The sequence below is a fragment of the Micropterus salmoides genome, unplaced genomic scaffold, assembly GCF_014851395.1.
Source record: "Micropterus salmoides isolate LMB-PRFRI ecotype aquatic unplaced genomic scaffold, ASM1485139v1 Ms_hic_scaffold_15, whole genome shotgun sequence".
Classification (NCBI taxonomy): Eukaryota; Metazoa; Chordata; class Actinopteri; order Centrarchiformes; family Centrarchidae; genus Micropterus; species Micropterus salmoides.
Window position 1 is genome coordinate 5,864,153 of NW_024040596.1, and position 16,800 is coordinate 5,880,952.

The 16,800-nt window shown below is 40.0% G+C and overlaps 1 protein-coding gene across 1 annotated transcript in view; it reads right to left on the reverse strand.

Moving 5' to 3' along the window:
- adarb1b (adenosine deaminase RNA specific B1b) overlaps window positions 1-16,800 on the reverse strand; it is a 120,168-nt gene that overhangs the window by 79,981 nt on the left and 23,387 nt on the right. Inside the window, exon 4 of the mRNA XM_038720122.1 lies at window positions 13,340-13,457. The gene's annotated coding sequence lies outside the window, so the exon portion shown is untranslated. The remainder of the gene's footprint in view (window positions 1-13,339; window positions 13,458-16,800) is intronic.

Sequence of the window (16,800 nt, forward strand, 5' to 3'; positions counted from 1 at the left end):
TGATACTATCAAACATTTGATATAGTTGCTTTACTTGTGCTACTTCTACTATGTTTTAGCATTTGCCCTCATCCTCTAAATGCATCTTATGGCCACATTGGTCCCACTGCTTAGAAAAAGTCACACAGAATAGCTTTAAAATTAGTTGGAAAAATAAAATAAATATCATAAAAAATTTCATAATAAAAACTAAAAAACAGGTGCTCTGTCAGCACAACACAACTAGCTTTTCTGGCCAAAGAGCAAACAAACACCTCTTGCATTTCATGATCTTTACTATACCAGCTACTGGTAATAACACCACGGTTGTCTTTAAAGTACAACTGTTCATAAATACTCTTCATATACAATTATCAGTCAAGAAAAATTGCGTCTGAGAGCTACTTTGCACAATTCAAATCTGACACGAGCTACCCATACTGTACACACACGCAAACACACCATCAGGCTGATCACGCCTCCGGCTTTAGAACACAGTATAGATTATGAGTCACAACCACTCATTAGAAGGGGGCTAAACAGAGCGGCTGCATTAAAAGAGGTCATTCTCAGCTGACTGACTCCATCACATACATTGTGACCCTGTGGTGTCACCGCGGGCAAACTGTGTGTGTGTGTATATGTGCGTGGGTATACATGTATATAAATGTTACCTGCAGAACAAGACCAATGTATTTTGCTTACAGCCCAGGCCATTAACTTAAAAAAATATCTGCACACCACTTCTCAGGAGTCCGAGTCTCCAGGCTCTTTAATTTATCAGACTTGTGACTGTACGCTACACAGTTATCTGCACACACACACACATAACTCCACTCCAAGTGACTGAGGAGTGCACTCCATCATTGTTTAATACAACCAAGTTAATTTTGAGATACACACTGCAAAGTATTTCATGTGAAAGATAAGTAAATGTAAATATGGCCATTTGTAACAAGTTCTTTTTTATTATGGCATAATTTGTAAAATAACTTTTTATTGAAGTCACATCCATGTGATGTAACACTGTTGAATAAAGAAAAACAAGATGTTCTCAGAACAAGACTAAGAGTCTACAGGTCTGAGTGTGTACTTAGGCACAGTGGTGCTTTGAGCTAAATGCTAAGGGCAGCATTGCAACATGTTCACAATGACAATGCTAACATGCTGATGTTTAGCAGGTGTAATGTTTACCATGTTCACCATCTTAGTTTAGCATGTTAGCATGTTAACATTTGTTAATTACCGCTAAACACAAAGTACAGTTGAGGTTGACAGAAAAGTCATTAGTATTGCAGGCATTTGGTCATAAAGTATTGGACAAATTAAAATTGTGACCTGATGATGACGCTTGAGTAAAAGTTAAGGGGCCACCAAAGATAAAAAAAATTCATCCTGGAGGGGACACGAATGTCTATACCTGACTGCGTCGCAATCAATCCAACAGTTATGATGGCGTTAAAGAAACAAGTCATGGGATCACAAAAGTTATGAGGATTCATACTGTGGGGTTAATGAATTCTGTATTAACTTCATGGCAATCCATCCAACAGATCTCTCAGACTTGGTCAAAATGGCATACAAACTGACTGACGTTCCCATCTCTAGAGCCCCTAAGATTACCAAAAACAATGGCACTCTATGACAGGTTAAAACCAAAGCAGTAACCTTTTATGGTGAACTAGCATGGTATACACTTGACAAATACAACAGATGGGTTCAGTTAGTTAACATCCTCTGTGGCCTGGAGGGTTTAGCACTCGCTCTTCCTGCACCAGTACCACATGTAAACACAGACAAATGAGGTCCTGACCTAAATCAAATATAAAACAGACCAATTACCCTGAAATCTGGGCTCAATCTTTCAGCGTGTCTGAGAAAACATGGATTTTGTAATTAACAAAACCAGGAATACAAAGATAATGTGATTAAGGCAAGGTAGCAAGAAGAAGTTTGAATCTACCCATCAACCCACGCATTAGTCTGACTAAAAAACTTGACTCAATGATTTACTTTAACCTTGTTTAAAGTAGGGTAATTCATTCAGTACAATACGAACACATTGAATGTTGAAGGGCTGAAATCCCTTTAGAATGGCTTTTATTTGGACACATTTTATTACTGTCATCACTTTTTCCAGATGACACAATCCTCCAGTGTGTACATTACTCATGTCACTATGACAACCCATCAAACCGTATTCATAATGTTGTGTGACAGTAGTGAACACAGTAAATCAAGCTGGATATTAGCTGAGTGTACTTCATGATGAACAGGAGAGCTAAGGAGAGACAGGGTCACTTCTCAATTCAACAGTCACGAAAGGACGCAGCATGAGGAAGGAGGTATACTGTAAGCAGCTATGCTACGTATTTCTCTGCAGTAGACTGTGACAAATAATGTTGCATAATGCAGTCAAGCTGTGAAACTACAGTACTTAGAGGACACATTTCTTTCTCTGTGCAAAACATCAAGTATCAATATTTGAACAATTTAATGTAATTCCAATTTAAAGTTGACGTATTATGCTCATTTCCAGGTCTATACTTCTATTCCAGGATTTAAAGTAGCTTTGCATGATTCGCAGCTCCTTTCTTAAATCCTTATTTATCTTATACTGGCCCTTTATGCAGCCCCTTAGTTTAAAGTCTCAACTGAGTTTGGTAAAACTGGTTCATGTTTTATGGAGTTTTTAGACAGACAAGTCTAAAGTAATAGCTTCCTGCTGCTAGCTGTAACACTAGCTGTTATTAACTTTTTAGCTCAGTTAGCCGTGCAGCTATTAGCTCTGTTAGCTCTGTTAGCCCTGTTAGCTTAGCTGTCTCTGACTGTGATGGCACTGCTAGCACAGGAGCTTTGGACCGCCAGAGAGGTCAGATCATGAGCAAAAGGCTGTGTACGATCCGACATTGTGACATTATATATATGACAGAAAATAAAGGGTCCCCTTTAATAACAAATATTTTAGTCTGTGTATAAGAATACTAATTTCTGCGCTCACATTATGAAGGTTTGGGTACATCTACTGTCAAGACCCTGCAGGAGTTGTATTCATACTTGTCTCCTACCCACATCAATTTAAATGAGGCAAGAGTTGCTTTTGATATCCTAAATCACAACTATTATTGTCAATGGCTTTCCTAAATGCTCAACTTTGGGTGGCTGCCAAATGCCAAGAGCATCAGTTCAGGGATTGAACGGTTTACTAAAGTTATAGGTCAGTACAAACGTCAGAGTAGAGGGCAGAGTTTAGCCGAGGGTTTTTTTCTTCCAAAAGGGTCAACCTGACAATGCCAATTCTAAAAACTTATTTTTTTGTGACTGGACGAACAATGAAACAATCTTTACTTTCCATGATGCAAGACATTCCAGGCAGCTATAAACACAGATATGGAATATGGAAACACAGAAGAATGACGTAAAGCTAATGGAAACCACATGATTTGAAAATCTGCAACCACAGTTACAATCATCATATTATATCAATCCTATCCCCAGCTGGACCACCCCAACCAACACTAGTAGAGCACGTTCTCTAACATCAGACAGCTGGTATACTTCAGCAAAGAAGCTGAAGAATAGCAGCTCAGTCTGGCTGCTGGGTTTTGCTATTGACCAAACATACTATGATTTCATTACAGGTTTAGGTAAATCTCATAACAAGACCAATAATCTACAGCCACGCTAGCAACCCTGTGAGGCTCTGCTTAGGCACAGCAGTGCTTTGAGCTAAATGCTAACACGTGCATGCTAACATGCTCACAATCACAACAGGCTAATGTTTACTAAGTATAATGTTTACCACATTCACCCTCTTAGTTTAATGTCCCAGCATGCCAACATTTGCCGATTAGAACTAAACACAAAGTAGAGTTCAGGCTGATGGGAATGTCATTAGGTTTCCTGGTATTCGGTCATAAAACGAAGTATTGGACGAATTGAAAGTTTGATCTGATGGCGGCACTAGATGAAATCTTTATGCTTTTTATTTAGTAATTATTTAAAGAAACTTATTAAAATTTATTGTTATATTGCTGTATTGTTTATTGATTTTGTTTGACTGTTTCTCCTTTTTCTTTCTTTTTCTCCTCTGCTGTTTCCTGTTGTCCCCGTGTTTGTGCCCCCCACCCCAATTTCTGTCCGGCTCAATGACAAAACAATACATGATTAAATAAATAACAAACAGACAAAAGAGTATATTACTATCTTGTTAAAGTAAAATCGGTCTGGCACAACATGGTATCCAGCTCCTCATACTGCATATCAGTATATATATATTTCAGCATTGGCGTGTAAGTGGTGGGCCAGCAACAACTGGCCGATACACCATGCTAGCTCTAGGGATGGCATCTTAAATAAAATAAAATAAATGAAGAAATTAAAAGTTTGCCCAAGGGCTGCACAATTAGTTGAAATATTATCAAAATCGCAATTTGGCCAAGTGCAATATCCAAATCGCAGAAGCTGCGATTTTTTTGATGAAGGTAAAATGTGTGACATTATAATGAAGTACTGTAGCGCTGCAGAGATGCCCAGGCCTACAAATCCTGTTCTCCAGGTGTAAGAAAACATGCATGTTTGGTACAGATCCCAATAAATGTCACATCTTCATGATTTTAATAGTTTTTTCAGTGAAAATGTAAATTGTGAGTCTTTTTACCATATCGTGCAGCCCTGGTTTCTACATTTTCTTTAAAGCTGGTGCCAAATAAATTAACTTATTATTCTGATTTGTTCAGATACTCAAGGCAGTAAGAGGGATTTTTGTCATCTACATGCAAAGCTGGGAGATGTGCGACAGTGTAGAGCATGGTGCCAGCTGAACATATGGAAACCAGTAAGGGAGAAGGAGCAGGGAGCTGTGTTTTGGCATGGCTGTGGTGACGCATGTCTGGGAGACTTGACTATTTTAAACGTGCTTCCATTTACAACAAAGCCCCACCCTCGCCTTCCTTGCCAACTACATTGGCCACCAGTTAGTGACAAAGACTCTCTTTACTAGCGTCCTGCACCCAGTCAACAACAAACCGTTTGTTATTGTCAGCAGCTTTCATGGGATTTCACAATTGGCAGCTATAGAAATGCTTTTTTTCCAAAATGTGCCAGGACAGGATATACAGAAAGACCTGCAGGTGAGAAGATAAGAGCATAACCAGTGTATATAGGCCACCCATAAGGTATGCCAAAGGCTAGTAATGAATAATGCAGAAACACATTTACAAAAATAAATGTGAATGTGCACTTTGAGTTCAGGGGTAAGAGAAGAGGGCAGAGGAATTGAAACAAAAAGAGGTACTACGATGAACTGCAAATGGGTGGATCAGATTGATGTAGATTTAATGAGAGATTTAAGTTTGGAGATATTGTATGTGTGTGTGCCTGTGTCCACTCTTTGACCCTGCAGAATTCTCACAGAGATAATTCCCTAAAGTACATGTAACGCAGCGGGTTTTCCTGAGCCATCACCTTTTTCCCCCCCTCCTCTCTTCCTTTCTCATTCATTTGATGTGCTACCTACTAATCTTTCTTGGGTTGTCGACCTCACAGAGACAGAGGACACACTCAACCATTCACCATTCAGCCATAGCTACTCATTCACATAGCAGAGAAAGCTTTCCTTGTTCAGTGTGCTTAAGTGATTGCCGGTGTGTGTGTGTGTGTGTAATTTGCAGCATGATATCAGAGTCACCAGCTGCTGAGGAAAGAGTTCTACATCTAATCCATTGTGGTACTGAATTACAATTCTGTGCAGAACTCTACTCAGCTATTTTTTGCAACCCATGAATGGGAACTCAGTGATTCAGCAATGTCTGTTGATGATTCAATAGCTTAAAGGGGAATTGTCACCCATTTTTAAAAAGCAAAACGTGTTTCCCCCAACCACTCTAGTAACTGCCAGATCTGGCTGGAGCAGGTCACATGACTTCTTACCTTGAATGCTTATGTGGCATGCTCCATACAATGCAGTACAAGATCAAAAGGAGATGGCAATGGCATTATGAAGGCAAACTGAAATCTCATGTCCCGGGGAGCTAAATGGTTTTGACATACTTTTTTTTTTCAAAAGAAATCAGCAAGTTCCACTAATGTTCTATTTAGCAAGTATTTCACTGCTATACTGTATGTGCACAGACAAACAGGCATCTCCTGCCATCACCAAGGTTAACATTTATTTTTAGATTGTTTACCCCAAATGTTGCATCCTACAGTGTCTGAATTTGGAAATGCGTGAAACGGAGCCCCTTCTGCCTGAGTCCTGAGTCATTCCCTTGGAGCCACATTTTTGTTTGTTGTCATCGTTCTGGTTGATGCACCATATGTGCACTCATTTTCATCCCTTGCCATAAAGTGTGGCTAAAAGCAAAGTCAAATTGGTGGCTGTTTGTGAAACTAAATACACTTTTACAAAACAGTAAATGGAAATGATTTAAGCCGTGTGGATGGAGACACTCAAGCTTAATGTTTGTTTATAACCTGAAAATGGTGCATTGAAAAATGGGACCAAGGTACAAAAGCAACTTGTGATCGGACACAACTAGGGCTGGTAATTCTGGCTCTGACAATTACACAAATGTCTTGCCTATAATTACAACGCTATTCAGAGTTAAGAGAAAGAGTAAGCAGCTAGTCATGGCTAGAGTTTCAATGCCAGCAGGGAAACTCCAGATTAGAAAGGTCAATCAGCAATGCTTTGGTGCCCTTGAATGAAACTCTTTATACTAGATGCTACAGAGGAGCATTTAGATGAGGGGGGAAAAAATGTTCATATGTTTGTTGCTCAGTGGCTCTAGGTACTAGAAGTACATTATTATATGAATGGAGTTTCTGAAAATTAGCATGCACATGGTATAAGAATGTTTTAAACCCTTCTTCTATTATGGCCACAGGCTTTTGTAAATCCCAACATGCAATGGTAAAAGTCATCATCCCTCCAAGTGCTTTTAAAGTCCAGTCAACCGTGTCAGAGATATCACTTGTGACACATGGCCAAACAATGGAGAAAAGCCTTGGGCCAATTGGTTTAATTGTTCAAATGCCAGGATGGAGTGGGGGGGAAAAAACAGTCCACACAGGTTTAATTAAAACATAATCAATAAGATAACATGCCTAAACAAATGAAAAAAAAAAAAAAAAAAGTGTCATGAAAAAAAATGCTGTGATATGACTATAATATAACCAACTACTGGAAGAAGGAAGATGAAAGTTGTAAAACAAAAGAGGCAAGGAGAAGAGAGGCAAGTTAAACTGCAGGTGACTGAGCCCTGAGGTACAATAAGCCACTGCAGTGCCAGCAGTACACGTCACTTATGTCCGGTCCCCATAATCAAGGCATGTTCCCTAGCTGTGGGGATGTGACACAGGGACCACCAATTAATTGACAATGCAAGAATGTGTAGTGCCTTGAGTGCAATCACAAACGTGGTCATTAAATCAATATCAATTAGGCCTAGTGAAATGCACGGTTCACCCTCCGCCAGGAGCCGATCACGTCCAGAACTTTAATTTGTGCCTCAAAGCTGCATTTCTGCTCTCAGCTCCATGAAAGAACATATTTAACATGGCTGTTAACAGTATCAATAAAAGTTGCTCTTCGGATCAGGTTGCTGGGAATCATGAGCCGAGTTTATAGGCTATGTCTGGGTAAATGAGACTCTCTGAGGATAATTCAAATTAAGCTACACTTGGTTGTCTATTGTTTCTTGCTGAGCCATTACAAGTGGTATAGTTAAAAGGGTAATTAAAAAGCAGAATACCAAAATGGAGCTCTTGGATGTACAAATGTACAGTAATGTATAAATATGTATTTAGTTACCATAAGGAAATAACTAAGTAGTTAAATGTTATTGCACCTTCAAACAGAAGAGCATTGGATCACTTAATTTTCCTCTTTTAGAAAAATAAAAGAAACATAAAACATTAGAAAGGGTCCTCTGGTTCTGGTCTGTTAGCCGTTACAGTACCTGTCTATGTCTTCCTCTGTTCTGGGTCTAAATAACACCAAACCAACAGAAATCTTCTACCAGAAGTTAAATCAGCGATTTAACTTCTGGGAGAAGCAAGTGTGAAACCTGCCTTTCTGTTGAAGACTGCTTTTATGGGGAGAGTTGGTCAGGGCAAGAGAGAGACAGATTACACAACATTAGCCTTTCTCATCTTCAGTATTTCGTAAAATCTATATAGCGATTAAAAACTACTTTGATGACCAAAACAGTGCAGGAGTACTGAAGTTCTCTGCGCACTGGGACAACAAAACAACTTCTTTTTCTCCACACGATGTCACTTCTGTTCCTCAGCTGCTTACCACTTGTGTTTTCTGGACATTTTGCAGCTTACAGCAGGCCTGGGTAACTGAATAATGACTGAAACATCTAAATAGATTTATTGTTTTGTTTTTTTTTTTCTTCAAATAGTTCAGTAGAAAAACACACATCCTTTTGGGGACACATTTAATACGGTCCTGTATCAGGTGTTAATTTACAGCACTGCGTACAAATTGACTGAACTGCAGCTGTGCTTATTTACATCATCAGTCCTACTACTATAAATACCCCGCTGAACTGACAACATGTGGCGGTATTAAAATATTGCAGCCATGGTGGTGATTTGATATTGCAAAAGGAACCCCCCTTGTGTCTTTTTCTCTTGCCTGACAAGCTCTTCATTTTACAGCTGAATGAGTCTGTGAGTCTCTCTCTCAGACAAGAGCTTGTCCAAAAGCCCGCAGAGTCTTGGGGAGTTTTCAAACCTGCATTTTTTACATATTCTGGTTCAGTTACCCCCTTGGTAAAATTTTTGGTTTGGGCAGATCTGAATATATCAATCGTACTCAACGAGTGCACTGAGGCCCTTCAGAGTAGAGATTTCTTAGATGATGCTGCATCAGGTTAAAGGGACAGGTGCATGCCGCTGTTCTAGAAACAGTGTGTGTTCTAGTTATTGTAGTTTGGCCCGTTGATTTGACACGCTCATCATCATAGTGATCAGTTGATGCTGCATCAGCTCATGGGTGCAAATAAGGGATTTAAAGCTTTAAGCACCCAATTATCACACATTGCATTAAATTCTCTGACTCCATGGCCACATTATGCTTACTGTTAATATCCCAAAAGACCCCAAACTATGGGAACTATACTTTCAAAACTTACTATGATTATGCCCCAAATAGAGGTAAGACAAATAATAAATACAGGAGCGATAATATCCCCTACCCATTATGCAAATCCCATAGTTTAGGACTCTGAAAACGTCCTGCTTTAGAGGAGGCGGTCTCGGTTTGCCTTCTGGCTCCCATAGCCAGGTGCGCTTTGCATATGGAGATGCAGATGAGCAAAACGACATTTCTCGCAGCTAGCCAGAAAACGAATCGGGTTCTAGGAACATAGTTTTTTGCCTCTGGATATTTGGGCAGATAGGACGTTTGTCAGTACCTTTTTCCTGTTCTCACTCCTGCCCCCAGACACATCTGACCAATGAGCTGTGTGAACGTTCTCGAATGGCTTTTAATGATGCATTTTGGTTTGCTTGGATTTTTTTCCTGTGTGAAAAGAAACCAAACCAAGGGGAAAAAGGCAACAAGCTTACCAACTCATCCGTTCATTCAAACCAGAGCCGACAAACGATAGGTTTGATAATGCCCTTGATGGGACAGATCTCTGGTTGTATATGAAGAGAAAAAAGGCATACTGTGTTTTTTCTTTCACCCCCACAGCAGTGGTAACAATGCCGAACCGCAATGAACTCTAAAAGTTGCCTCAAGGACACAAAACTCACACCAGTCTCCTGACCAGACATGCTCTGCCACACCTCTGATTCACTGGCTTAAAACAAATCTATCTCCACGCAGTAACCAGCTCACTGATGACAGGACATATAACTGTCACTGTAATCAATCAAAAGCTTTTGTCTTGGAGTTTATGATGGCTAAATTGAAAGGGTCATGTTTGACTGCAAGAGATGCCTTCAAACAGAAATGCAGACACGCACACACACACACACACACACACACACACACGCACAGACGAGGCCCAGTTCATTGGCTGACTAACCACAATCCCATTTGTCTCTGCCACTGAGCGATCAAACATTGGCCTCATAAATCATAAAAGCTGTCATCATTGTCTGTGCTCCTGTTAGCTGCCCACAGACTGCAAAAGAGTGGAGGGAAAATTAATATTAGAAGAGTCATTGAGCTGTGGACACAAGTCAGACCTCAGCCAGAGTCATCAAGATAAATATTTAATCCTCTGTGGTCTTTTCACCAACACAGCAGAACTTAACTTCATTCAGACATGTGTCAGAGGTCTGGAAAAACAATGTGAACAACATGCCAAATGTCAAAAGTGTAAATACAAAACTCTGTGTATTGCCATTGTGGAGGAAAAAAAAAAAAGTTATTGATGACAGTAACTTCCAACATGTGACCAAATGTTATGGCAGGCTTCATTCATGACACATTCAATGTGCACAGACCAGTGGCTGCAAGTGACACACTTTCTCTGCTAGGCTCTATGTTTCTCTGGGCACGTTTCCACGAAAAGTTAGTAAGCAAATAAATTTGCAGCAATAGTTCATCCTTGTCATGGTCATACATAAGCAGGGCAGCAAACATGACCTTTTCCTCTGCAACATTCTCCAGCTTGTCCTGGGGATCTCTCTGACCTGAGCCATGTAATCCCTCCGATGCATTATTACAATAGGATTGTTTTCCTCCTGTATTCTGATGTATACTTTGCACAAGTAGATGATTTGTACACGGATTAAGGATGAGGATTACGGCTCATATACATGATTATTTGGGCATTTCCTTTCGCTAATGACAGACTGCATGGTGCGTTCGTCCAAACTATTATAATCCTGATTCACAAAGGTTTGCAAGAGGGTATAAACATATCAGTGGACTGCATGATTCATGAATTCCATATTCCTCATTCCTTTTTCTTTCCCACTGCTCAGTTTTAAGAAACAGAGCCAAACTGTTTATTATTATGTTCTCACATGGTTTAGTACTGTTGCTAAAATAATTTGGAGCTGTTTGTAATATACCTGATTGATAAACTGTAATTGATATCTGTTCCAACTGATGGTCGCAAGTCTGTTCCAAGATTTTACTCAACCCAGGCAGATGAATAGATTCCCATCCTCATTTAACAGTGCACGCAATAGATACAGCAGCTTTTGTCTATCAGACAAAATCCCCCACTTTTCGCAATTCATCAACATGGACGACATTGCATCTTGGCGGAAATTCTGTCTTCATTCTTGGCATTAAATCCTCATAACAATCCATCTCACAAAAACATCTTTTAAGAATATGTGGGCATGGTTTTAAAAAGCACCGCCTGTCTTCCAGAACCGCATGCAGTCACGTTGTTGAACTATTGAAGCAGTGACGCATGGAGGAGATGGGATGAACAAGATGAGTGAGGCCTGCCGGAGGCACAGGTCAAAGCTAGAGCTATGCCCTTGACATCTATATTAGGAGTAATCCTCCATGTAAAAAGGTCACTCTGACCCCTCAGTTGGTTCAAGATGAGCGATGAAGACAGGGTTAAATGGACGACAAATGGCTCAGTTCAACTGAAGTTTTAGCTACAGTTGAACTCAAGCATGTTACTATATGACATAACATAAAATATAGCAGGTTAGTGCTGAATTCATAGGATGCTCTGGTTGATATTACAGCCTAATAATTTGACGTCAGTAGCTGTTTGCCCGTTTTTTTCATGAGCTACACTGGCGTGATGCACATATGGGTTTACAATATCTGAATAATCATGCAGGGCGCACACTATGGGAGCCTTAATAAGTCTTAATAAGACATGAGCTCCCCTAAAAACATGATTTGAGGGGGTTTACAAATATTGACAGTATGCCTTTTTGCCATTAATTTTTACATTTCTGTATCATCATAGATCATAGGTAAAATCAAGAGCATCAGGCTTCATCCAGCCAGAGGGAACGATCACCGACCATCTGCAGGCGCCTGGTCACTCCGCAATCCCTGGCCCTGTATGTTCCAGCGCCCCACTCCCTCTGCCGGTACCTACAATGGGTTGTGGCGCTAGTACAACCGGCACGCTGTGAACGGTTCATGATTGTTCCAACTGGATGAATTTTATGCATGATCCAGGCACTACTGCAGCTGCAGGCTCTCCGCAGCGCCACGCAGCTTTCTAAATTCTTCCATCTCACAGAGAAAAGAAAGGCCAAGTCGAAACAGTGTAGAGAGGCTGCCACAGCTGTTGTGTGGAGCCTAATTGTAGCAAAATGGCTACATAAAATAATAATATTAATAATAATAATAATAAGTGATATTTTCACATTCAGCCCCAGGCCAGCGATGAATGATTCAGCAGGAGGAAACAGAATTAAATTATATCTTTAAAAAAATTGTGACGCTCTGATGGAGCTCAGGATTGATCAGGAGGACAGCTGCTTTACTCCAAACAGTTTCACTGTATGAACCTGGACTGTGTGGGAGACCTTTTAGACGTGGAGAAGAACACAAACTATTAATCAATGTTAGATTCTCACTTATCCTGTCAGCGTGTCAAGAGATTTAAATATGAAGTTATGCTGCTGTGCCTCCTGCGTAAATGCGCACAGCGTCTCTCTTAAAGCTGAGACGCTTCATCCTATTTCACCCACCCAGAAATTCACAAAATGTTTTGTCCAAAACTCTGCCCGCAAACAGTGGCGCTCTCAGTTATTGCACCGCAATGTTTTCATGTGCTTCATGTGTTTCCCCAAGAGCGTGGAACAGTCTGTCAAGTTAAAATGAGGGTAGCGGTGGTATAATTAGCTGCGCCCGCATGGCTTTCATTTAAGTTGATCGTGTTATCAGTGGCTTTTATTCTATTGATTTTATTTACACATATATATACACATATAATTACGGAGGTCCGGACCTGGTGGCCTCATACAACCATGCCTGTAACCACTCTGTGTTGAAGGAAAGTGTGTAAGTGCGTGCCCACACACAGTCGTGTCATGCGTGCATTTCTACTGTGCAGCACCCCCAAGCGAAAATGTCTTCCCGCGCGCCTGGTTGAACTGACTTCTACAAATAAGTATCTGAGTTACAGCACGCTATTCTCAAACAGACAGCAATGCCCTTAAGGGTGATGAGCGTACTTCCGAGTGATTGTACATTGAGTCAACACCAAATTTGATGAATGCCAAGAAATTCTCCAGTAAAGTGCATATTTAGTGGGTTGGGGGGCGTTTCCCCTTAAAAAAAATAAAGACTTACATTTTACATTAAATTTCATTGTAAATATCACACACAGGTGGAAAAGAGATGCACAGTTTAGGATTAAAGGGATAGTTTTTGAGTGTGTTTGTGAGTTAGGTGTATTACCTGCAGTGGATGGCAGTCGGCGCGTACCCAATTTGGAGAAGCAGAGAGTTGTAGTGCCTCAGAAGCAAAGCAATGTACCGCTGTGGACAGGGTCAGCTGCAAAACGTATTTTAGCCACCTGAAAGAAGAAAAAAAAATACAGCATCAGTTCAACTGTACGCTATATGTTGCAGCGCTCTACCTTGCCGTCAGACATTCATTTCCTTTGGAACAACATTTTCTCAATAGTAGAACTTCCATATTCCTACGCATAAGCATAACTTGGTTGCACTCTTTACTCTGCTGCTGTATTACGAGATCAGCTGTTTGGGTCGGACTTTCCGCGGTTTATGGAAGAGACAGCGAATGAAAGAAAATTAAAATGAGCGGCAACGATGAAATGCTGGTCACTGTAGACACAAGGGATACCTTTCCAAACCAGAGTATACAGAAGAAGAACTTTTGCAGAAGAGGTACAGCAGTACTCTTCAGCAAGTGTCTATCTGGCTTATTTGGCCGTGGTTTTGCATAATCCTCTTCAGAGAAGTGATCACTCCAAACACAGAGCTGTCTCGATGCTGCACGTTGAGTGTTTATGTCTAGATTCGGAGCAAATAGCCGCAGCTTTCTAAGCCCAATATCATTCAAAGGAACACGGTGAAATCTATAGGCCTATGGCGACCAGGACACGTCTTTGTTCAAACAGCCCGGACAAAACACGCACCATTTTTTAAATCTTCAGAAAAGCGAAGTTTGATCTCAGTCTGTTCCACAACAGCACTTTCTGACCCAAACAGCTGATCTCCGGCGGCGTTATGTTGCATCTAATTTTAGTTTTTTTGCACCCTACACAGACAAGTGCTTGTTGTCAAAGCCTATATAACTTGACATATGAAAATAAAGTGTTACTAAAAATGGAGACTTTGGTACCACCCACTCACAAACTTTGTAGTTTGTGTAGTTTAGCCTTGTTCCAGACCTCAGAATTCACAATCTCTGCGACTCAAACAGGACTGTTTTTTTGCTCATTGGCAGCTGTTTCCCCCAGTTTTATACTCTCTTTATTGCATCACATTCAATCGTTCCCTTTATTATTTAATATCCTTTTCACATCGTCTAGTGCGAAAATGTAAACTGTTTAAAACGTCTGATTTTAAAAAGCCATTATATTGTAGCTTCATGTAACATAAAATACAAGCAGTCGGCAGGGAAGGAGACACTTTCTCTAAGGAACTTGACTCTCTACATGAGCAGTGGATGAGCTGGATATCAGCTACAGATTAATTCCAAAATTCTGGAGGGATTACCCATTCTCAGCCCAGCCAACCCAAGACATTCATGCATGCAGGGAGCTGTAGACACTGAACAGGACTCCTCTGCAGATCAAGTTTCTAATTCTGAGAGCTCCTACGCAGCAAGGTAACAGACCGGTGAGAGCATCAGGAATGCAAGCCCCTCCAAAATGAATGGAAAAGCAGGTCACATGCTTCTAAAATCACTTTCCTTAAATATTTTTGACTACACTTTATCTTTTAAGTCTGTCAAATTATCAGTTTATTTGAAATTGTTGATTGATTTTGATTGTTGCTGCACATACTGACTTTTAGACCTGATTTTCAGAAACTACTGGATTCAAAACTATGGTAAATGGATATGGTTAATGAGCTCAACATGTTGATCTGATATGCATAAAAAATTCAAAAGGGACTGTATTTACGTGTTTGTGATCTGCAAAACCATATCTATATAGAAAATGCAAGAGTGGACATCAAAAACTAGCCACCGGGCCAGTCAGTTTGAAACTTACTGGCCCAAAGACAATTTTTACTGTTAAGTTATTTATCAACCGAAGACTTATAAGTTATGTTACTCTGTTAACATGTTTAATTGTTTTATTAAATACATCCTGAATATAAAAAAACTAAACTAAAATGTAATCAGTTAAAATTATAAAAAAAATAAAAAGGTTAATAAAAAAGTTATTAACTCTCACCTGCTAACAGCCATTTAATAAAAAAAATTTACACAGAGCAGCCGCCTCTATCCTGATTGACAGGTCGCCATGGTAGCAACATGTCAATCACAAGGTATTCCCACCCTAAAGCATACTAAGCTTTCTGGTTTATTTCCCCCTAAAAAGGACCAAAATGTACTAAATGAACATCACGTTGTGTTGAAGAAGACTTCAAACTAACAAATGAGACCATAAACTCAGTATGAAAGTGTTTACTGAGGTAATAAATCCGATGAGAAGTAGGGTCATTTAACTAGTATTTCTAAAGGAACTGCACTTCTTTTTGCAACCAGCGGACTCGCCCCCTGCTGTCCATTAGAGAGACTGCAGGTTTAAGTTCCGTCTGCATGGTTTCACTTTCAGACCCAGAGGCTGCCGCTCGATTAAGATTAGAGAAATATCATTTGACAACCACTCTTCACGTCATTACAGCTCTGGATTGGACATCAGTGTGTGCCAAGAGCTGCAAAACAACTGCATAATGTTGAGTTTCTAACACAATTTTTTGTTTTAGTTTTTTTAATACACATTTTTTTGAGCCAGTGAGTTGCTAGTTCAACTGTCCCGACTTTACGTTTTACTGGCCATTGGGCCACCGTTATTGTTTGATTAGCTACAGCTGATTTAGTCTACAGTTGGTGACATTGGTCAGCGCCTGCTAACGTTACCTGCACACTTTCAACATTATCTTGCCAATTGCTAATAAAAAATAAAAAGGACAGATAAAATGTTTGAGGAGAGAGTGTTGTGCAGACTGGGCACCAGAACCCACCTATATCAGTAAAAGACAGTCTTCAAATCTGGTCTCTCAAGTAAGTGGCAGTTAATCCAAACCAGTGTTTGGCAACATGCCACGTGCTTCCTTTCCTGAAGTACACTGCTCAAAAAAATAAAGGGAACACTAAAATAACACATCCTAGATCTGAATGAATGAAATAATCTCATTAAATACTCCTTTCTTTACATCAATGGTTCTCAACCTTTTTTGGGCCAGCGCCCCCCCCAATCAAAAAAGATGTTCGCTATTTGCCCTGAATATTGTTGATTTTTTTTATTGTTACTATTGTTATTAAATACATGGAAAAGGTAACAAAAAAGCCATGTGAAAAGTTATGATATATAACTAATAAGTGAATATTCCTCCCAGAAACTGTGAGTGAAGCCAGGTACTGTTTTCTTGGATGGGGCACCCCAGAAGATTTTGAGCATTAAACACTTCATTTCCTGCATTCTGGTGAAACTTTCTCTTCCAATTTCTGCCTTTTCTGCACTAATTTATGGTGGAAATGTCTAAAAATTCAGGCGGCAGGTGACAATTCAAATATATAATTATAATAGAATATAATCTAGTGAGGCTCTCAGGCATTCTCATTGCTTTTAAATATTTTTCTCCTGTAGATACACTTATTTAATATCATTCCTGCTGAGTCAACACACATGATTAAGTCTTACCACCTTTTGGGGGGGG